The sequence below is a fragment of the Bubalus kerabau genome, chromosome 4 (genome assembly GCF_029407905.1).
Source record: "Bubalus kerabau isolate K-KA32 ecotype Philippines breed swamp buffalo chromosome 4, PCC_UOA_SB_1v2, whole genome shotgun sequence".
In the NCBI taxonomy this organism is placed as follows: Eukaryota; Metazoa; Chordata; class Mammalia; order Artiodactyla; family Bovidae; genus Bubalus; species Bubalus kerabau.
The window spans coordinates 94,710,198-94,734,060 of record NC_073627.1 but is presented as its reverse complement, the minus strand read 5'-3'; the positions used below and the strand labels follow the sequence as shown (position 1 = coordinate 94,734,060).

The window sequence follows — 23,863 nt, the reverse complement described above, 5'->3', positions numbered from 1 at the left end:
TCTGGGTGCCTCAGCTTTCTCATCTTTATCATGAGATAAAATACTTCACTGGATAATTTATCATTATCTGAAATCGTGATCGTGAAAAAGCCTGGCACAAATGTAGATCAATAAACACTAGTGGAATTAAAGCCTTAAGCAGTACTAAAATTATTATTACCTAGATATAGCCCAAGGATGCATAGGCTAACAATTTGAAAGACTAAACCTTTAGTTAATACGAAGTGATTGGAACACGAAGTGATTGGAACTTTGGTGTGTTTGGGAATCTGGTTAAAATGCAGATCCCTAAGCTCTACCCAAAGGTGTGGATTCATTAGGACTAGCATGGAGGCTGGATCTCTGCATTTCTAACACACTCCTTGGGTCTATGGATCACACATAGACAAAAATGATACCAAGGGCAAAAACATAATTTAATCTGAAAAATTAGATTAAGAGGTTGATAGCTCTATAGTCAACTTCCACCATAAAATAAGGGCCAGGGGGTGGGAGGCAGATGGAAAGTGAGCAGGAAAGTTTCCAGCCAGCCCCCCTGCAACTGACTAGAGGTGTAGGATTCTAGCTGAATGTCAGGATAATTCAATTTTCTGCTGCTGCTTAATGTTTAGTTCAGTTCAAAGCCAGCATTCCCAAGTGCTTTGAACTCTTAATTTACTGTTTTCGTGGATCCATCCTTTCACTGGGGGCATACAGAAAAGGCACATTTTAACCAAGGGTGAAGTAATTTTGATAGTTCATCATGATACTTGGCTTACTTTAAGCTATTTTTTTAAAGGTCAACTTTTTCATGCAAGAAATTGGCATTTAATCACAAACAAGCTGCAGTGCTATTTATGTTTATTTCTTGAGAATGAGCCAAGTGCATTAGAAAGTAGGACAGCTTTTCTGTCCTGTAGGGCCAAATTTAGTCACTGCTTTTATATAGTCCTTTTCACAACCAAAGCCCACTTGCTAAGAACTTGATAGACCAAAGACAACCAAACTATTTTTGTCACCAGGGACAGAATGGGTATCTATCCATTGCCTAGAGTGGCCCTATACCCTCCATGAGGGTAGAAGCAGAAGAGATCGCAGTGAGAATCTACCAAATCCTCGACTAGAGAAAACCTGGCCCCTGGTACACTGTCCAGGCTGACTTGAGGAGGCAGGGCGATGTAGTCAGGATAGAGAAGGGTTGCAGGACTCAAGTGCTGGGTTGGAATCTTGACTCTGCTCTTGTCTCCAGTGAAGGTCTTAATCTCCTCAAGTCTCATCTATAATAAGGGGTAACAACACTTTGCAGAGTTATTCTAAGTGGTAAAACAGATAACATATGTAGAACTTACAGTAGTGGCATTCAGTTCAGTTCAGTTCAGTCGCTCAGTTGTGTCTGACTCTTTGTGACCCCATGAATTGCAGCATGCCAGGCCTCCCTGTCCATCACCAACTCCCGGAGTTCACCCAAACCCATGTCCATCGAGTCGGTGATGCCATCCATCCATCCATCCCATCTTCTGTCATCCCCTTCTCCTCCTGCCCTCAATCTTTCACAGCATCAGGGTCTTTTCAAATGAGTCAGCTCTTTGCATCAGGTGGCCAAAGTACTGGAGTTTCAGCTTCAACATCAGTCCTTCCGATGAACACTCAGGACTGATCTCCTTTAGGATGAACTGGTTGGATCTTCTTGCAGTCCAAGGGACTCTCAAGAGTCTTCTCCAACACCACAGTTCAAAAGCATCAATTCTTCAGCGCTCAGCTTTCTTTATAGTCCAACCCTCCTATCCATACATGACCACTGGCAAAACCATAACCTTGACTAGACGGATCTTTGTTGGCAAAGTAATGTCTCTGCTTTTTAATATGCTATCTAGGTTGGTCATAACTTTCCTTCCAAGAAGTAAGCGTCTTTTAATTTCATGGCTGCAATCACTATCTGCAGTGATTTTGGAGCCCAGAAAAACAAAGTCAGCCACTGTTTCCACTGTTTCCCCATCTATTTGCCATGAAGTGATGGGACCGGATGCCATGATCTTAATTTTCTGGAAGTTGTGGCATTACAAAAGGGATATTGAGAGGAGATATACACCCAGGTGCAAGTGAAAAGGAGATAAATTATCTGTCAGTTCAGTTCAGTCGCTCAGTCATGTCTGACTCTTTGCAACCCCATGGACTGCAGCACGCCAGGCCTCCCTGTCCATCACCAACTCCCGGAGTTTGCTTAAGCTCATGTCCATTGAGTCAGTGATTCCATCCAACCATTTCATCCTCTGTCATCCCCTTCTCCTCCGGCCTTCAATCTTTCCCAGCATCAGGGTCTTTTCAAACAGCAGCTCTTTGCATCAGGTAGTCAAAGTATTGGAGTTTTAGCTTCAACACCCATCCTTCAATGAATATTCAGGACTGATTTCCTTTAGGATGGACTGGTTGGATCTCCTTGCAGTCCAAGGGACTCTGCATATAAGTTAAATAAGCAGGGTGACAATATACAGCCTTGATGCATCCTTTCCCTATTTGGAACCAGTCTGTTGTTCCATGTCCAGTTCTAACTGTTGCTTCCTGACCTGCATACAGATTTCTCAAGAGGCAGGTCAGGTGGTCTGGTATGCCCATCTCTTTCAGAATTTTCCAGTTTGTTTTGATCCACACAGTCAAAGGCTTTGGCATAGTCAGTAAAGCAGAAATAGATGTTTTTCTGGAACTCTCTTGCTTTTTCGATAATCCAGCAGATGTTAGCAATTTGATCTCTGATTCCTCTGCCTTTTCTAAATCCAGCCTGAACATCTGGAAGTTCATGGTTCACATATTGTTGAAGCCTGGCTTGGAGAATTTTGAGCGTTACTTTACTAGCATGTGAGATGAATGCAATTGTGAGGTAGTTTGAGCATTCTTTTGCATTGCCTTTCTTAGGGACTGGAATGAAAACTGACCTTTCCCAGTCCCGTGGCCACTGCTGAGTTTTCCAAATTTGTTGGCATATTGAGTGCAGCACTTTCACAGCATCATCTTTTAGGATTTGAAATAGCTGAACTGGAATTCCATTACCTCCACTAGCTTTGTTCATAGTGATGCTTCCTAAGGCCCGATCGACTTCACATTCCAGGATGTCTGGCTCTAGGTCAATGATAACACCATCATGGTTATCTGGGTTGTGAAGATCTTTTTTGTACAGTTCTTCTGTATATTCTTGCCACCTCTTCTTAATATTTTCTGCTTCTGTTAGGTCCATACCATTTCTGTCCTTTATCGAGCCCATCTTTGCATGAAATGTTCCCTTGGTATCTCTAATTTTCTTGAAGAGATCTTTAGTCTTTCCCATTCTATTGTTTTCCTCTATTTCTTTGCACTGATCACTGAGGAAGGCTTTCTTATCTCTCCTTGCTATTCTTTGGAACTCTACGTTCAAGCTGGTATATCTTTCATTTTCTCCTTTGCTTTTTGCTTCTCTTCTTTCACAGCTATTTGTAGAGAATTTCAAAGCAATAATAAAAGTGGACTTGTTTTTTATTGTTACAACTCACAGACCATCCTAGACAAACCAGTAATTGGCTTCTTCTCACCCAGGCAGGCAACTCCCACTGAGCTGCTCCCCAACCTTGATACACAACTGACTTAGTGGCTGGTGTATAGTAGAACCTCAGGAAATGCTATTCTCTGGTTGGTGGAAATAGGCTAAATCTGTGTGAAAACAGATATAATTTAAAAAAAAAAAAGTGCCTCTTACTCACAGACCTAGAAAAAGAACTTATGGTTTCCAAGGGAAAGGGATAGTTAGGGAATTTGGGAAGGTTATGTACACACTGTTATATTCAAAATGGATAACCAACAAGGACTTATTGTACAGCACATGGAACTCTTCTTAATGTTAAATGCCAGCCTGGATAGGAGGGGAGTTTAGGGGGAAATGGATGCATGTATATGTATGGCTGAGCCCATTTGCTCTTTTCCTGAAACTACCACAACACTGTTAATGGGCTATACCCAGATACAAAATAAAAAGTTTAAAATTCGGGGGAAAAAAGAAAAGAACCTCTTGAGCAAAATCTTACTGTAGCTCCACTTAGCCTCAGTTAAAGACAGTGAAAAATGGTATATAGAGGATTTTACAAAAGTGATTTCCCTTGGCACATTGTTTCTACTTTTACCCTATACTTCATCTCCTTTAAAATGAAGACTTTCATCCACAAGCATCAGTATGCAATATGGACTTCATGCTTTCTCATGGGAGACAGACTGCTCATATCACCCACAAAGTATTTTCCTCCAAAATCTCCATGACACATCTCCATTTCTCCAAAACATATCCTTCTATATCCATAGGGCCACCTTTCTCTCTGCCTTTCCCCACATAGACTTTGCATCTTCTCCAGCTACAGTACCTGGCTGTGGATCTCTCCTCTGGGTCTCCTTGAATCTCTCCCCTGTTTCAGCTAGAGCAGTTTAGATCCATCCCACCTTCATATAAGAAATGACCAGCAAACATCAGATGCTTCAGTCACCATGTGTTAAACTGAGTTCACAGTATATAACAAAAGTAACAGTAACAAAACCTTACATTTTTCTTGTTCACAAAACCTTTTTGTGGAAATTTTTACATTCTGCCTTTGTGCTCATTAACATATAGAACTAGTCTATCCAATAAAAAGTCATGCCATTAACTTTACAATAAATCACCCAGTTGGGTCTTAATAAAATTATTTCAAAACATTCAGTAAGAAAGCCTCATAAGGGTTAAGAATCATACTGATATTTACTCAATTCTCTACTCTTTACACTTATCTTCTCAAGAGGACCCCAAGAAAAACTAAAAACTTAAGTCTAATGTGTGTGCTTAGTCACTCAGTTCATGTCCAACTCTTTGTGACCCCATGGACTGCAGCCCACCAGGCTCCTCTGTCCATGGGGATTCTCCAGGCAAGAATACTGGAGTGGGTTGCCATGCCCTCCTCCAGGGGATCGTCCAATCCAGGGATCAAACCCAGGTCTCCCACATTGCAGGCGGATTCTCTACCAACTGAGCCACCAGGGAAGCCCAATAGAGCATAATTTTTATTTCATTCTTCAGTTCAGTTCAGTTCAATTCAGTCACTCAGTCATGTCCGACTCTCTGCGACCTCATGAATTGCAGCACGCCAGGCCTCCCTGTCCATCACCAACTCCTGGAGTTTTCTTAATTATCATCAAAATATTGTTGATTTACAAAAACTTCACAAAAGCATACACATTGATGCAATGGAAGCAATATAATAATAGAGTGAAAAAAGATGAGGTAATCACTGTAGAAGTCATTTAGTATAACTCTTATTTGAGAGTCAGGGTTCAACATGGCCATCAGTAGAAACTACTTAAGCAGAAAAGTTACTTGTTGGAAAGCTATTGAGTAGCTCAGAGAATCAACATGAAGACTCAAAAACAATATTGAAAAAATGGTCTGGAACCAAGGAAGGCAGCCAAGTAGGACACAGCCAAAATCATCCCACAAGAACTGTTCTGGACTCTACCACTGGACATACCAACACTGGACACTCATCATTACACTCCTGGACTCTTACTTCCACTACCATATAAGTAATCTCTGGCTGTCCCTGCGTCTCTGTGTCAGGCCTTTAAGAGTCAAAGTTCTAGGCAAGGGTACCCAACTGGGTTAATCCAGGGTCACATTTCTATGGAGCCATCACTCCCCCACCTTAATAGCTTATATATGCATGGATGTCAAGGTGGTACCTGCAGGTGTCCCAGGCAACAGTGTCAGAATCTCCAAGGTGGGGAGGAAGAGACAGGAGCCATAGGCCCAGGGTGAGGCATTGTCAGGTGGTATCTGCATGATGCTGGTCATTGCCCACACACATCTGGTGATCTTATTCTACAGTGGCCAATGAGGCCAAAAGGACTTAAAGTATAAATAAGAAAGCCTTGCATATTTTAGGACTTTGTTTCCTACTCTTTGATACACAAGTGTCTCATGACCAACATGTTAACTATCTTACCAAAGCATTATGATGCTCACTACTTCCCACTCCTCTGATTTTACCAGTATGATGTCATCAATGTACTGCTGCTGCTGCTAAGTCGCTTCAGTCGTGTCCGACTCTGTGTGACCCCGTAGACGGCAGCCCATCAGGCTCCACCATCCCTGGGATTCTCCAGGCAAGAACACTGGAGTGGGCTGCCATTTCCTTCTCCAATGCAGGAAAGTGAAAAGTGAAAGTGAAGTCGCTTAGTCGTGTCCGACTCTTAGCGACCCCATGGACTGCAGCCTACCAGGCTCCTCCGTCCATGGGATTTTCCAGGCAAGAGTACTGGAGTGGGGTGCCATTGCCTACTAAACCTATATAATCTCTTGGTGAAGAGTGGGAATGGCCAAGGTCCCAAGGCGACCATGGGGTGGCATAAAGTCATGATGTTGGTATTATCAGAGGCAATTTAGCCAAAATTTATGCTTATTCCAGTTGAAAGTGAAAGTTTCCTGATACTTTCTACTAATGGAATACTGGAGAGAAATGCCAATTCAACTGTTAACTCCAGTAGCCAAGACAGGATCAATTTGTTCCAGGTAAGGAAACTATATTCAGGATGCAGCTGAAGTCATCTCTTAATTAAGATTAAGAAAATCCATTGTTAATCTCTAAAATCCTTCTATATGTAGCATTGGCCAAACAGATTTAAAATGAGGATGTGGACTGAAGGCAATTATAGATTCAATGCAGTCTCGTATCAGATTACCAGTGGCATTTTCCCAGAACTAGAAAAAAAATTTTTTAATCTGTATGGAAACACAAAAGACCTTGAATAGCCAAAGCAATCCTGAAAAGTAAAAACAGAGGTGGAGGAATCAGGCTCTCTGACTTCAGATTATACTACAAAGCTGCAGTAATCAAAACAGTATGGTACTGTTTTCCACACTATGGCAAAATCACCATAAACCCTAATGGGTTTTACTGACCCTTTTAACAATTGAAAAATACAACTCTGGACAACAGGTCCCACATCAGTTATACAGGTATTAATAATAGAAAAATTGGAAAATAACTATGGACAAAATGAAAAAAATTTAAATCATCAAGTGATGATTTTTATCATTTTATAAACATTTTTATATCAACAAGTTATTCTACAACATCTTTTTTCTGACTTTATTTACACTATTAAAATTTGACTAAATTCACAGGCAGAATATATTGTTTTAATGGTCAGTGTACTAATAGCAACACCACTCAAAATGGTTGATTATAGTAACAGGCAAAGTAATACTTCTAAGAGCAGAAATAAAATTGTTCTAGGTACCTAATCAAGCAGAATCTTAATGACTTCTCAGGATCTTCTCCAAGACCGCCTTTGCACAATCTTCCCCACTCATGTTAACTCCACGCCTAATCGAGGAAATCCCATGCCAGAGAAATGTCACTAAGGAATTAACCAGGGAAAAAATAAAGAATTTATGCAAACAGCTACATACTAAATTAATATACTCAGTTAGATAATTAAATCTCAGCTGCTTGCACAAGGTAAGGCCCAAATAAACATGTGGTGAATGAGAAGTGAATGGTTGAAGAAGTCAAGAAGGAAAACAATAACCTGCTTTTGGGTGAACTTGAAAAATTCAAGGGAAAAGGAGAAAAAATGATACAGTTTCAATATTTCTCTCTCAGACTATGAAGAAAAGTTAGCACATGGGAAATTATTTATATCTCCATTTGACTTTTAAAACAGAGATTGATTTTTAATTGTAAGATACCGATTAATATCAATAGTAATGAGCCTACTAAAAATTGAAATACAAGGACAAAACATATTTATAAGGAAGCATATAGAAATGATGATGTCTCTTGTTGAATGCATCCTTGGAAACACATGCTCTGTTGGACAAATAATGACAATTATTCATGCTATCTCAAGCAATAATGGATTAAATGGTTGCTACTTTACACAGATGTGCATAAACTAGGGACACAGGATTCACCCAATAATATAAACCTTATATTGGAAATGGTCTTAGAACTTAATCATTCCAGTGTTCCAATTAAAGGATCCACTTAATACAATCCCTAGGAGATGGTGTTCATGGAAGTCTCTGGCAGACAAAGAAAAGTGTATGCAAGGGTTATCAGGGTGGAAAGACAATCTTGAGACAGTATAAGTAGAGTTTATTTCCTCTTTTCCTTGGAGAAATCATCAGAGAACAGTTACAGGAATGATATTCACAGAGAAAGATTTTTAAATAAAATTGAAACACCATTCAGCCAACCTTGAGAAAAGAAAATGACAATGAACTTCACGATGCTTTGTTTTTCACTCTCTGATCAGTTTTCTAAATATCCATGGAAGTCCACAAAAGGAAAAAGGAAAGACTTTCATGATAAGCCTTTTCATTCTATTTAAGTTATAAAGCAGAAAAACATCTTAAAAGGGAAAAGGTGAAATGTTACAATGGGCTCCTGAGGGAATATGGCTAAATTCACTCAATCTCTGGAGATGTTTGAAAATTGGACTGCCTTAAGTATATAGCCTTAGGGCGAGAATGGCTGGCTGACCTCTCCAAGACCGCAGTTGCCCGCTATCAAACACACCGCATCAGTGCTCTCACGGCCTCTTTCTTGTGCTGAAGGAAGAATTCAGGAAGTTCAGTGACTCTCGAGGTCAAATTTAAGGAGTCCAAGAATTCTACAGCTTTGCCAAGAACCTCGGAGTTTATTGTTGGTTTTTAAGGATGGGTGAGCAACTTTATGAAAAACAGAGGGGAAAAAAAAAAAGTGCTTCAGTAAAGGTTTAAGTACTTTTTGACACATTTCAGCAAACTTTTATTACTTTCCTGTTAGGTCTGAGATTTGATTTTAACTTGTTACCCTGCTACCATTTTCATGGATGCTAGCAGAAGACATGCGGTATCTGGTTAGAGATGTGGGACTCATGGCATAGTAAGCACCGTGGGCATTAGTATGTTTCCATCAGTTCCACTTGGCCTTCAAGTAGAGGCTATGTGTAGGTCCAGACAGATGCCCTCACACAGTGTGTGGGAGGCACTCCTCTACAAGAGAAAAACACAAAGCGCTGGGAACTCACCATGTCATAGGAAGCATAATCAAGTCTGTGTTGTCCCAAAGGGAGACTTTACTTCATGCCTCAAGCTTGCTCACTGCTTGAGTGAGCACCGACCTGAGCAACGGTCTGGGTTTAAAGTGATGTTGCCTTGTGTTCTCGGCATGCTCATCAAGATGCATAGGAGTGTAAGATACCTACAGAAGTCTGTCTCTCCCATTATTTCCTCCCACTATTCCATTCTCTTACCCAATCGTCCTCTGTTTCCTGAAACTGTAGGAAAAAGGAAACTCTATTGGAGAGACTCAGACCTATCTTGCCACATCTTTGAGGTCTTTGGCCTGAGAAGAGTTCCACAATCTCAGAGATTGTTATACGATTTCAGATTCAGATTTAAGAAATTTAAGAAATTCTGAAATACGATTTCAGAAATAAGTGTCCTCGTTCACAGGATCTCTTCTATGGTCACCCAGGAGGAAAGGTGGCTGTCCTTCCTTCTTCTTAAACACTAGATGCCACAGATTTAACCTGTTCCCCTCTTGTCCAATTTTCATCTCTCTCCTAATAGTACTAGAAACATCTTACACCTCCATATACAGATTCTCCAAGAGATGGATTTTCTCAGACTGTCACTCATCAGCAAGGTACTGTCTATAGGCATACCTGAGAAAGATGAATTTGAGCAAGCAAAATATTGAATTATTAAAGCATTATGGCTGCACTTCAGAATCAATAGTGATTCAACACATCCCATTTTCTTCAAGTTTTACCTCTATATAACTAGTCACAACAGCCATGACCAGTGATGTTTACATCTTGGGTCAAAGAAGATTCCACCTCCCAGTCATCTCGCCACCCTCTTTTTCTTCATCCAGAAAGGCATAACGAAAGCAAGTCAAAGAGATGTCATTGTAGAGGAAATTTTGAATTCATTTTTATCTATTTGGTCAGAAAGTAAATCACTTGCAAGCTGGATCACTTTATCTACTAATGATGTTACAATTAAATGGCTGGTGTCCAGCTCACAGATGACCACAGACAGCACATCAGTAAACAATGACCTGCAAGTCAGAACCTTTGAAACCTTAAGAACGCATCCAATGTGAATTTTCATAAAAACATTTCTCCACTGAATCAGTTTTGGTTTCAGCATTTTTAGGTTAATTTGGGGAAAGTACCAAGAAACTACATGAAATTGCTCAAGTGCTAGGGGCACTTCGAGTATTGCTATGCTGCTGCTGCTTCTAAGTCGCTTCAGTCATGTCCGACCCTGTGCGACCCCATTGACTGCAGCCCACCAGGCTCCCCCGTCCCTGGGATTCTCCAGGCAAGAACACTGGAGTGGGTTGCCAATTCCTCCTCCAATGCATGAAAGTGAAAAGTCAAAGTGAAGGCGCTCAGTTGTGTCCGACTCTTAGCGACCCCATGGACTGTAGCCTACCAGGCTCCTCTGTCCATGGGATTTTCCAGGCAAGAATACTGGAGTGGGGTGCCATTGCCTTCTCCGGAGTATTGCTATGAGAAGGGTTTAATTCCATTACTTTGTCTCTCCATCTCTCCGTCTCTCTCACACACACACACACACACACACACACACGACACTGTCTTGTATAACTCTTACACTTGAGAGACGTTTATCACATTTGCTTGGCTTCTACACCAACCAGATACTTGTGCAATGCCTGTGGGGAGGCAGAGGAGGGGTAATCCCAGAGGCAGGTCCTCCTACACAAGTTTTTTGCAAGAAGTTAACTCAGCATGTGATACTCCCACTACTTCTCCTAGCTCTATATTGGGAAGTTCAGAGGTTTAGGCACTCAGCTGCCAAAGAGGCAGTCTCTGTGCCCTCAGGCACAAGGTACATAGACTGATAGGCTGTCCCTGTTTCTCCCTCTCTGTCCATACCTAGTGATCTCTGATCTCTCTGATTTTAATACTCCCAAACCACACTCATTATTTACAGATCATGAAGAGGTAGGAGGGAGAATTAGTAGCATTTCCATGAGAAGACTATTGCACAATGGGAGCTCCAGAGGTTTATGCTGCCATTTATCAGGCTCTCACCAAACACGGGCTCTAGGTGTTGTGTCATCTTGGATTTCTTTAATTTTCACAACAGTCCTCGTAATCTTTCCTGATAGATGAAGAATCAGATGCTAAAACAGTGTAGAAGCTTTGCTCATGGACCTGGACCCCAAAGCCCATCCTCTGTCCATGGACTATGCTATAAAAGGTTCAAAGAGGCATTTCCTAGAATTTGAACTGTTACCTCAAGGAAGCATTGTTTATTTGTTCTTTCTGCTAAGTGAGCTTAAATTACACAGAAAGTTTGGGTAGACAATTTAATAATGATCTACTAAAACAGGGGGCTGGAAAAAGAGTGAACACTCCATCCTTAAGAGCATCGGTAAGGACAACAGCAACTGGCCATCTTGAATTGTTTAGGGAAAACAGAGGAAATCTTTTTTCTTCAAGGTCTACTGTTCCAGAGGGAAAAACTGAATCAAGGGAATATTAATCGCTAAGATTTCATGTAGTACTTTTCCTGTGCCAGACCTTACTGAAGTGCTTTATATTAGGTAATAAAACTAAAATCAGAAAAAGTGGAGCCCAAGTTTCTCCTTGGAAAAATAAATACTGTCCTCAACCTATTTTTAAATTACAAGCAGTAAAATTTTTTCACAATTGCCATCAAACTAATACTGCAGCTCCATGCAGTTTAGACGTTGGCAGTTTAAAACCTGAGAGGTGTGGGGAAGAAAGGGGAACAAGAGAGAGAGGAAAAGGGAGGTAGCCGTGGGGGCAGGGGGAAAGATGTAGGAAAAAAGAAGAAACACATTTAAAGGCAGTGGGAAAGGAGAATAGAAGAGGAAGAATCAAAAGTAGAGAACAGGAGAAACAGGAGAAGCAAAAACTGAGAAGCAGATAAAAAGAGAAAATCAGGGGAACGTAATCCTGGGAAGATTATTTTTACATCACACTCCTATTTGGTTAGGCTGTGAGTGGAGTTTAGGCCAAACTATCCAAAAATTATCTCCTTTTATGACGCCTAGTGAACTGTTCCACTGTCATTCACAGATCTGCAGTCTCCACTACATTTTCAGTCTAGGCTCCAAGTGATGTAACGAGAGTAGCAGGTAGCCAGCTACTATCATTTTCAGACTGAACAAGACCAAAATGAAAGTGAAACTGACACTCAAGTCTGAAGCAACTTCCATGTTTATCCCTCAAAACAAGCTGGACTATATGGTTTACACTTCAGTTCAAGGCCAAAAAACAAAAATCTATCTAGAAGTGACACAGTCTCAACTGAAAAAAAAGGATATCCTTGGCTGCATTCTAGACTTCCTCCCTTTCTGGAGTAATCTTTTGCTACAGCTGTTCCTCAAGCTAGTCATAACTATTTATCTTCCTTCTGGTCAATACGTTCTGTTGGCCAGGCTCATCATCTCCTTAAAGGCATTCTCTGAGTTGTTTATTGCATCCGAACAACAGGTGAAGTGGTCCTCCTCACCTCATTCATCTTGCCTCTCCATTCATCACTACTTTCCTCTGTAGGTCAATGGATTGAAGAATAGTAGCACATTTTTCAAGTGAAACTGAAGATGTTCCAAGTTTCCTAAGTCTCCACAGGCAACTTCACAGATCTGTGTAACACAAGATGGAATTCCGAAGGCAGAGTGAAGCTATTTGAGAAAAGTCAGAAAGTCACCAGACTTTGCTGTGACAAAGAATCGAAAATGCTTTCTTCTAAATGTGCATGTGATTAGATCTTGGGAAACTACTCTATCATTATTGGAATGGAGATTTTTTTTCCACAAAGTTGCATTTTTTCCTACTCGAAGTCTCTTGACTAAATGAGTTTCACATGTGTAATCAAAGCATTATGTGTGTCGCTGTACTTGGAGTTAATTGGAGCAATTTTTGTTAAAATTTACCCACATAGTAAAGCACTCTTTGAAAACAATTTCCTGAAAGAGACTCTTTAAAGTTATTATTTTAAATGTAACCATGTACCTTTACTTTAGTGTAAGTGTTTTTTTTCTCTTGGACCAAATGGGTACCCTTAGACTCAATGGGTCTTTACATCAGTGTAAGAGTTACATTTTGGTTCTTAAACAATGATTAGAAGGTGATGTATTACTGCAGAGGGAAATTTTTAAACATCAAACCCTCCTACAAATAAAAGAATTCTTAAAAATATGATTAATAGTGAAAAACTGGAAATAACTTCAACAATATGCATTCATTCAGTCAGTCAACAAATCTCTATTGAGGATCTACCTTACGTTAACCTTGCCACAGTTCTTGCAATCATCCACATCTTGTGATGCCCATATCCTGGAGAAACAGGAAATTTGTTATGTAAATTATGGTGCATTCAAAGAACTAGATTATTGTATGGTCCCATAAATCATGTGGTACAAGTATATTTAGAACTAAAATGATGCTCACAGTATAATAAATAAAAAGTTTACAAAGAAGATTATAGTATGGTGATTTTTATTCAATGAACATAGTATTATAAAGCTAACAATTAGGATTTTACTATATATAGGTGGGCACTGTTCTAAGTACTTCACATAAATTATTTCATTTTATCCTGTTTACAATTCTGTGCAGAGTTTGGGGTTAATATCAGTATTAACCCCATTTTAAAGATAAAGGAATGGGGATTGAGGCACAAAAAGACTAATTAGCTTGCCTGTAGTCACACAGCTTGTTAGTGAGGAACTGGGGTTTTAACCCAGTTAGTCTGGCTCTGGATACATGCACTTTTGTCACCATGCTCTGTTGACTCATATGTGCTTGGGCTCACACTGTGTGGGTTCGAATCCAGCTAAGCTACTTGTCAGTCACGTGACCTTGAGTAAGTTATTTAACCTCCCTAAACCTCAGTGTCTTCCGTTCTGAAATGGAGAAAATAAGAGTTGCCCTCTCACAGTGTGAACATGTGGATGGTGTGAGAACATCTACACGGCATGCTTAGCACAGTGCCAGGCACACAGTGAGGACTCAATAAATGTGTTTCTTCACCATCTTCTTCAAATTCTGGAAGAATATATGCCCAAATATCAACAGTGGCAACTTCTGAGAAGGGTAACTACAAAACATTTTCCTTTTATTTAACAATATTTTCTACTTTTTTCTAATATACATGTACTGTGTGATTAACAAACTATTGGCTATAAAGTAAAATTTGTATTTCTCAATTGTAGCATGCTACAAGTATAATTTCTATAAAGAGAGGACCAACAACGCTAAGCTTTTATCAAGCACATTTTATATATAAGGCATCACTGGGGGTAAAAATAAATAAATAAGTAAAAAGGAATAAGACCCCAAAGGCACTCTGACTCAGCTTGCAGCAGAATAGGCCAAATAAAAAGTATAGAAGGAGAACTGTCAGGACAACAGGCAGTTATTTTAAGAAAGACACACGCACAACACTACAAGCCCAGCGGAGGCTGGGAATCTGCCCAGGAAGCAAGAGAAGGCTTCACTGAAGGGAACAGCAGTCTGAGGCCCAGGGCTCAGGAAACGTTGCTTCCAACTTCTCAGAGGAAAAAAAATAAATAAATTATATGTATAATATGATAGAAATGCCAGAAGCAATGAAATCACCTTCATAAATTGTTAAGCCATATCAAGTTTCTGTTCATCTGGGATGTCAGACTTATCATAATTAAGAACTCCATGGTGCCCCTCCTCCCTGACAATCAACTCACTTTGCATCAGGGTTACATATGAGCCTTTAGCTGAGGGCCTAAGAATGTATAGAGACTTTCCAAGAGGATAAGTGGGGCTGGGAGTGGAGGGGACTTTTCTGGACAAACTGACTGAAGATGGGAGCAATGACATGAAGCTATTAAAAAAAAGATTCGAGGGAAAAGAAGTCTGACTCACAGGAGGTGTCCATGCATGAGCAGGGCTGGTGGGAAATTAAATAATAGGTCTTATTTAAATTCTCAGAAAACCACTAGTGAGAGAAAGTAGGGTTTGGAAAGACAGGAGAGTCTTGTGTTGAATTTTGCACCAATGAGCTGATAGAACACAGATTATGTATTTCATTTTCATGCCCTTACCATGCCCCTGCTGCTGCTGCTGCTAAGTCGCTTCAGTCGTGTCCGACTCTGTGCGACCCCATAGACAGCAGCCCAACCAGGCTTCCCCGTCCCTGGGATTCTCCAGGCAAGAACACTGGAATGGGTTGCCATTTCCTTCTCCAATGCATGAAAGTGAAAAGTGAAAGTGAAGTCGCTCAGTAGTGTCCGACTCTTAGCGACCCCATGGACTGCAGCCTACCAGGCTCCCCCATCCTTGGGATTCTCCAGGCAAGAGTACTGGAGTGGGGTGCCATTGCCTTCTCCATACCATGCCCCAAGAGACAGGATTAATCAGAAACTCATCTGGTCAGAAAGAGTTGGAGTGCCTGAGCTAAGTCTAAGGATAAAGATTGATTACCTGTGGAGTTATCAATTTGGATGTTACTTAGATGCTGCTGCTTATATACCATTATGCTTCCAATTCTTTAAGAGAGAATATTTTTTAAATAAAATTTTCATACTTTAACAAATTAAACATAAAACTCCAAAGTTGTCAACTGAGAAAAGAATCTCCATGCAAAGGGACAAGACTTGGAACCGCATTAAAGACCTGGTAACAAATCACTAAGATAAATGGAAGCACTGCCAAAAATAAAATTCATAGAAGTCATAAGCAGGTAATTTACACACACACACAAAGTACAAATGGGTAATAAACATAAAAAGATTGCTACTCTCCTCAGAAATAGAAGCAATGCAAATTAAAGCAACAATGAAGTATCATTGCTTTCTATCAAGCTACAAAATACCTTAAAAATTAAAACAGCCAATCATAGTGTTGAGAAACATTACAGAACAGTTTGATAATATGCATCAAAAATATAAATACACTTTAAACAAACAGGTGGTTGCCAGAGGGAAGGGAGGTGAGGGGAGAAAAGAAAGGTGAGGGAGATTAGGACGTACAAACTTCCAGTCATAAAATATAACTGAGTTATGGGTATGTACAGTGTGGGGAATATAGTATCTTTCTATGGTAATGCATCATAACCAGAATTATCACAGTGACCATTCTGAAATTTGATCATTAGAAATATCAAATCACTGTATTATATAACAGGAACTAACACCGTGTTGCAGGTCAACTGTATTTCAAAATCAAATTATAGAGGGCTTCCCTGGTGGGTCAGTGGTAAAGAATCAGCCTGCCAATGCAGGAGATATGGGTTTGCTCCCTGGTCCAGGAAAATGCCACATGCTTCAGAGCAACTAAGCTCATATACCACAACTATTGAGCCTGTGCTCTAGACCCCAGGAACAGCAACTACTGAAGACCCCATGCCCTAGAGCCCCTGCTCCGCAACAAGAGAAGCGATCAGATGACAAGCCCGCGCACCACACGTAGAGAGTAGACCCCCACTCACCAAACTAGAAAAAAGCCTGTGCAGTGATGAAGACCCAGCACAGTCTACATAAATAATAAAATTATTTTAAAAAATATAGAAATAGAGATCAGATTTGTGGTTACCAGAAAGTGAGGGGTTGAGAGAGGAAAAATTGGATAAAGGCAATCAAAAGGAACAAATTTCCAGTTATAAGATAAATAAGTACTAGGAATGTAATGTATAACATGATAAACATAATTAACACTGCTTTCATATATGTTATATATGAAAATTAAGAGCAAATTCTAAGGGTTCTCATCATAAGAAAACAGTTTTGTTTCTATTTCTTTAATTTTGTATCTATATGAGATGACAAATGATCACTAAATTTCACTATGATAATCATTTCATGAAGTATGTGAGTCAAATCATTATGCTGTGCATCTTAAACATACAATGTTATATGTCAACTGTATCTCAATAAAATTTAAAGGGGAAAAAAGAGAGAAAATATACATGTATACTTTCACCCAACATTTGCACTTCTAGGAATGTATTATAAGGAAATAGGATATACACCAAAATTTATGACAGATATTCACTATAAAATTATTCAAAAAAAGAAAACAATCTAAAGGGATCACAATCAGTAATTAGTTAAATAAACTATACTATTTTTAACTTTATTTTAAAATAATTTTAGACTTACTAAAAGGTGTTTGGCAGGCAAAGAGATCTTTATAATAACTTTGGAACAAATTCAAACTGAATTCATAAAACCTGGTGGGTGCTTTCTGAGTAGCTAGGGGAATTTGTTGACCAATTCTGAAAGTCTTTTGTGGGGAGAATGTGGACTAGGTACAATTCTGTGCAATCTCGGAAACTCAAAGTCATGTTGACTTTGACCAGGCTGATACCTTGCTTACAGATTGCAATACTAATTCTCCATTCCCTGTGGATGGTACTACCTGTAGAGGAAAGTTAGAGAAACATAAAAGATTGAAATAACATTCAGATAGAAAGAAATTTTTTAAAGTACAAACCAGTGACAGTCAACTCTCAGAAAAATTCCAAAACTGATTGCTAATCAGAATTTAGAAAATTTTAGTAAAGAAATCAGCAATACCATGACACAATGAAGGTTCACAAAAATGAATCCTGTCAGATTACTCCCTTTGACTCTTGTCAAGGGGTCCCAAGATTCACAGAACACGAAAACATCATAGACTAAGCCTAGATCTCATTCAAGTACTTTATGTCTTTTTTAACGTCTGTGACCTGTAGCAGTTCTGTCTAATGACTTGTTAAAGCACTTATTAAGGCATTTTAATTATCCTGGGATAATTAAAGCACTTATCGTAACTTAGTCGATGTATGTATATAGATGCGGATGTCTTTTTATTTCTTCCATAATGCCTACATAGAGTGGGTACTTGGTGTTTGCTGAGTTGATAAATAAATGATGCTACATTTTAATTTTCTTTGGAGATTCTGGTAAACTTTTCAGGTTAGCTTTTAGAGAAATAGTCCTAAAGATAAGAGTGAATAAATCATCTGATTTCCCTTAGCAGAGGAGAAACAAATAGATTTTTCCTCTCAAGGTCCCAGATGAGAGCAAACCATATTTCATTGGGTCAGGCAAGGGGAGGAATCCATCTGTTGGTGTTTATAAAACAAACACTTGGGATTCCATTAGATTATCAGTTCGCAGTGACTATCCCCCACACTCATCTTCCCAGTCCCCAGACATGAGTTGTGTTGACCCACCTCACTTTCCCCAATGTCCCTGGAAGCCAATTTCCCAGGATAATAAAATTTAGCATGATTTGAATGACATAAAAAAACTAAGGGAGCTGACTAGTGAGAAAGGAAGCACACGATATGATCAGCTTGGGTCTCACGAAGCCCCTAAGAAATGTCCTGCTCTTACATAGACAACCAGTTGAGTGAGTTTTTCCTCATTTGCAGATACCTTTCTGGATTGAAATTAAGTATATGTTCACATTCTAAAATGCTACCAACTCTGTACTAGATGCCAAAAGTCTGATTTTTCAACTGCCTTCCTGGTGCTTAAAAAATTTTTGAGGAGTTGAGCTTTAAAAAAAAAAAAAAGAAAGAAAGGATTCAGGTCTTTAAATTAAAGGAAACAGCTAATCTTCCCAGATGTTTAAGTTAGAACATAAATTACAGGTAACTCCCACCATAAACACAGCTGCTCTATCTCACCTCACGACATGAAAGACAAACACGCTTCTGTCAGGATCTCAGAAGAGCAGCAGAGATCTCCCATTGTGGGGAGCAAATGAAAACAGTCCTGTTGGCATCCCCAAAATGCAGGGCGTTTAAACACACGCCTCCCTCCCATCCACTCTCTGGCTTGGAGATAAGTAGGGACATTTCCTTAAAAGAGTTTCAACATGAAAGGCAAAGCTTTCCAGCTGGAATGGGAGCCTGTGTGTCAATGACAAACACATGCACTGAATGTCAACAACACAACAGTTTGAAACATTACAGAAAGAGCCTCAAATGACTCTGTTCACTGTAGGCCTGACTGGCCGTGCTGTTGAGACATAATTATAAGGGACCCACAGGCACAGCTCCAGAGCTGGCCCCATTAGGAGGAGACCCTGGGTTGAGATAGGATAAAGAGGCAATAGACAAAGTAACTCATTTTTTAATAATTCAGATAATCTCCGCATCACTGAGATGGCCTCCAAGCATCTAAGGGCAATTAAAATTAAAATAAAGACAAAATATTTTGTATTTATTTTTAAATAAAACTCTAGCTTTGATATCTTCTGGGCAAAAGGCAGATATAGAAGGAAAGAAGGGGAACAGAGGGAAGAGAAAAAGAAGGGGTAAAGAAGACTAGGTCATCATCCTATCAAATCTTGGGATCAGTTCAGTTCAGTTCAGTCACTCAACCATGTCCGACTCTTTGCGACCCCCTGAACCGCAGCATGCCAGGCCTCCCTGTCCATCACCAACTCCCAGAGTTTACCCAAACTTGTGTCCATTGAGTCGGTGATGCCATCCAACCATATCATCCTCTGTCATCCCCTTCTCCTCCTGCCCTCAATCTTTCACAGCATCAGGGTCTTTTCAAATGAGTCAGCTCTTTGCATCAGGTGGCCGAAGGACTGGAGTTTCAGCTTCAACATCAGTAATTCCAATGAACACCCAGGACTGATTTCCCTTAGGACGGACTGGTTGGACCTCCTTGCAGTCCAAGGGACTCTCAAGAGTCTTCTCCAACTCCACACTTCAAAAGCATCAATTCTTCAGCACTCATTTCTTCACAGTCCAACTCTCACATCCATACATGACCACAGGAAAAACCATAGCCTTTGACTAGATGGACCTTTATTGGCAAAATAATGTCTCTGCTTTTTAATATGCTGTCTAAGTTGGTCATAACTTTCCTTCCAAGGAGTAACTGTCTTTTAATTTCATGGCTGCAATAACCATCTGCAGTGATATTGGAGCCCAGAAAAATAAAGTCAGCTACTATTTCCACTGTTTCCCCATTTATTTGCCATGAAGTGATGGGACCGGATGCCATGATCTTAGTTTTCTGAATGTTGAGCTTTAAGCCAACTTTTTCACTCTCCTCTTTCACTTTCATTAAGAGGCTCTTTAGTTCTTCTTCACTTTCTGCCATAAGGGTGGTGTCATCTGCATATCTGAGGTTATTGATATTTCTCCCGGCAATCTTGATTCCAACTAGTGCTTCCTCCAGTCCAGCGTTTCTCAGGATGTACTCTGCATATAAGTTAAATAAGCAGGGTGACAATACACAGCCTTGACATACTCCTTTTCCTATTTGGAACCAGTCTGTTGTTCCATGTCCAGTTCTAACTCTTGCTTCCTGACCTGCATACAGGTTTCTCAAGAGGCAGGTCAGGTGGTCTGGTATTCCCATCTCCTTCAGAATTTTCCAGTTTATTGTGATCCACAGTCAAAGGCTTTGGCATAGTCAATAAAGCAGAAATAGATGTTTTTCTGGAACTCTCTTGCTTTTTCGATGATCCAGCGGATGTTAGCAATTTAATCTCTGGTTCCTCTGCCTTTCCTAAAACCAGCTTGAACATCTGGAAGTTCATGGTCACATATTGCTGAAGCCTGGCTTGGAGAATTTTGAGCATTACTTTACTAGCGTGTGAGATGAGTGCAATTGTGTAGTGGTTTGGCATTCTTTGGCATTGCCTTTCTTTGGGATTGGAATGAAAACTGACCTTTTCCAGTCCTGTGGCCACTGCTGAGCTTTCCAAATTTGCTGGCATATTGAGTGCAGCACTTTCACAGCATCAGCTTTCAGGATTTGAAATAGCTCAACTGGAATTCCATCACCTCCACTAGCTTTGTTCATAGTGATGCTTCCTAAGGCCCACTTGACTTCACATTCCAGGATGTCTGGCTCTAGGTGAATGATCACACCATTGTGGTTATCTGGGTCATGAAGATCTTTTTTGTACAGTTCTTCTGTGTATTCTTGCCACTCTTCTTAATATCTTCTGCTTCTGTTAGGTCCATACCATTTCTGTCCTTCATTGAGCCCATCCTTGCATGAAACGTTCCCTTGGTATCTCTCATTTTCTTGAAGAGATCTCTAGTCTTTTCCATTCTGTTGTTTTCCTCTATTTCTTTGCACTGATCACTGAGGAAGGCTTTCTTATCTCTCTTTGCTATTCTCTGGAACTCTGCATTCAAATGGGTGTATCTTTCCTTTTCTCCTTTGCTTTTTGCTTCTCTTCTTTTCACAGGGATTTGTAAGGCCTCCTCAGACAGCCATTTTGCCTTTTTGCATTTCTTTTTCTTAGGGATGGTCTTGATCCCTGTCTCCTGTACAATGTCACAAACCTCTGTTCATAGTTCATCAGGCACTCTGTCTGTCAGATCTAGTCCCTTAAATCTATTTCTCACTCCCACTGTATAATCAGAAGGGATTTAATTTAGGTCATACCTGAATGGTCTAGTGGTTTTCCCCACTTTCTTCAATTTAAGTCTGAAGTTGGCAATAAGGAGTTCATGATCTGAGCCACAGTCCACTCCCCGTCTTATTTTCGCTGACTGCATAGAGCTTCTCCATCTTTGACTGCAAAGAATATATTAAATCTGACTTAGAATTACAGAATTTTAGATCTGGATGGAGCATTAATGATGGAGCCCAGTCATCCTTATTGTCCTTAAGTCTACTGTACCTCAGAATCACCTACAGAGCTTAAGAAAAAATGAGATAGATAGATATGTAATAGGTATATAAGTAGACTGATGATAGATGGATAGATAAATGATGGTGCTGATGATGGTGAAGATAGAGAAACAGGCTACCTACCCCCCCCCACCCCCCGCCATTTCCCATCACAAAATTCTGATGGATTTGAGGTAGGGAAGGGCTAAGGCATGGGGCTTCCCAGGTGGCTCAGTGGTAAAGAACATGCCTAAATGCAGGAAGCACAAGAGATGCAGGTTCAATCCCTGGATCGGGAAGATCCCCTGGAGAAGGAAATGGCAACACACTCCAGTATTCTTGCCAGGAAAATTCCATGGACAGAGGAGCATGGTAGGCTACAATCCATGGGGTTGCAAAGAGTCAGACATAACTGAGCAACCGAGCACACACACACAGGGGTAAGGCATAGGTATATTTTAAGCTCCTGAGCAGAGGCTTCTCTAGTAATTTCAGTGTTAATAAGCACTAATTACCAAAAAAAAAAAAAAATGTGTTCAGGGTTAGGACAGCAGAGGTTTAGGGTGCTCTGGAATCAGGCAAGGAATCCCCAACCCAATTTGACAGGCTAGAAGGAAGTTATGATGTGCTATCTAAATTGAACCTTAGACAAGTTGTCAGTCAAAAATAAAGAGAAGCAGAAATAAAACCATACAGGTAGACAAGATATATATAACATGTTAAGGAGTCCGCCAATTACTCAAAGGCAGTTGGGAGTGGTAACAAGACTTTCAACATGGAATGTCATTGTACATCTGTTGTGTTCACCTACTAAGTCTCTCTTCTCCCCTCCAGCAATAATAGAAGCTATTCATGGGTTTATGGTGGGGCTGACTCTGTCCTCCAAGTCCAGCTCCCGCCCAAAGAAAGATGTGCATGGCTCGAGCTTCATAGACCTGTGACCCTCCTTGGGACCATCCTGCCAAAACCTTGTGGGAAGATGACCTGCTTTTGCAGGACTATGCAGCTGGTAGAGTCTGAGTCCTGAGCTGCCAGTGACCAACATACACATTGTGTATATTCGAAACCCTACATCATGCTGAGCCTTTAATCAGACCCATCTCCTGGATTTCCCAATGATACAGGCCAATAAATCCCACATCTTTTGCTTAATATAGTTTTTTAAAAGAATATTTACTTACTTTTATTTTTGGCTGTGCTGGGTCTTTCTTGCCGCATGGAGACTTTCTTTAGTTACAGAGAGCGGAAGGCTGCTAGTTGCAGTGTATGGGCTTCTCATCGCAGTGGCTTCTCCTGTTGCAGAGCACAGGCTCCAGAGTTCACATCAGGAATTGTGGCACATGGGCTCAGGAGTTGTGATACACAGGCTTAGTTGCCCCTCCACATGTGGGATCTTCCCAGATCAGGGATCAAATCGGTATCTTCTTAATTGCAAGGCAGATTCTTAACCACTTGACCACCAGTGAAGCCCTGCTTAATACAGTTTGAATTGAGTTTCACTCACTTGCAAGCAAAAAACCTGACTAATACAAGAGCACTCTTGTATTTTAAAAGAAGACAGCTACACAGTGAATGACATACCAGCTCAGAGGATACTAGAGTAATCTAGGGGTGAGAAATAACCAAGAGCTCAGCTAGGTGTGGGAATGGTGAGGATGTGATGAGAGAGAGAAGGGGTAGCAGGAAGAGAACTGCCTCACCATGATGTCTAGGGGTTGATTAATGGTAAAGGAAACAAGATGTGATGGATTTATGCAAATGTTCCTTTCATGCTTACTGTATATAAAATGGGATAATACCTCATGAGGAAGGACTTAACAAGCCCATATATAAAGAATATGCTTCCACAGTCACTAGTAATCATGATAAATGTAAATGATAACTTGAGTTATGATAGATATATTGTTGGTGTCTTTGGTTCTGCAGGCAGTTTTCCAGTCATTTTTTATTCAAGTATCACATGATCGGCAAAAAAAAAAAAAGCTAGTGAAATAGGAATTCAGCTAATGAACTTTTCAGGGAGAAACACTTTTTTTTTCATATCTACCTGTAAGATCATGTCATTACAGATTGTGAAAAAATATTAAAAATTATTTCATAGCTTAAAGCAAAAATTTTATATTGATGAACAATTTTTTAATAATTTAAACTTAACTTGTAAAGTAATATCCAAGGATAAAAGAATCAAGTTTGATAAAAATAAATGATGTATTTCTAGGAATTCT

At 40.0% G+C, this 23,863-nt stretch overlaps 1 protein-coding gene across 1 annotated transcript in view; it reads right to left on the bottom strand.

The window, feature by feature from the left end:
* FREM1 (FRAS1 related extracellular matrix 1) overlaps positions 1 to 23,863 on the bottom strand; it is a 273,665-nt gene that overhangs the window by 233,543 nt on the left and 16,259 nt on the right. Inside the window, exons 3-4 of the mRNA XM_055578036.1 lie at positions 22,820 to 23,108; positions 21,411 to 21,542 (exon numbers count right to left, since the gene is read on the bottom strand). The gene's annotated coding sequence lies outside the window, so the exon portion shown is untranslated. The remainder of the gene's footprint in view (positions 1 to 21,410; positions 21,543 to 22,819; positions 23,109 to 23,863) is intronic.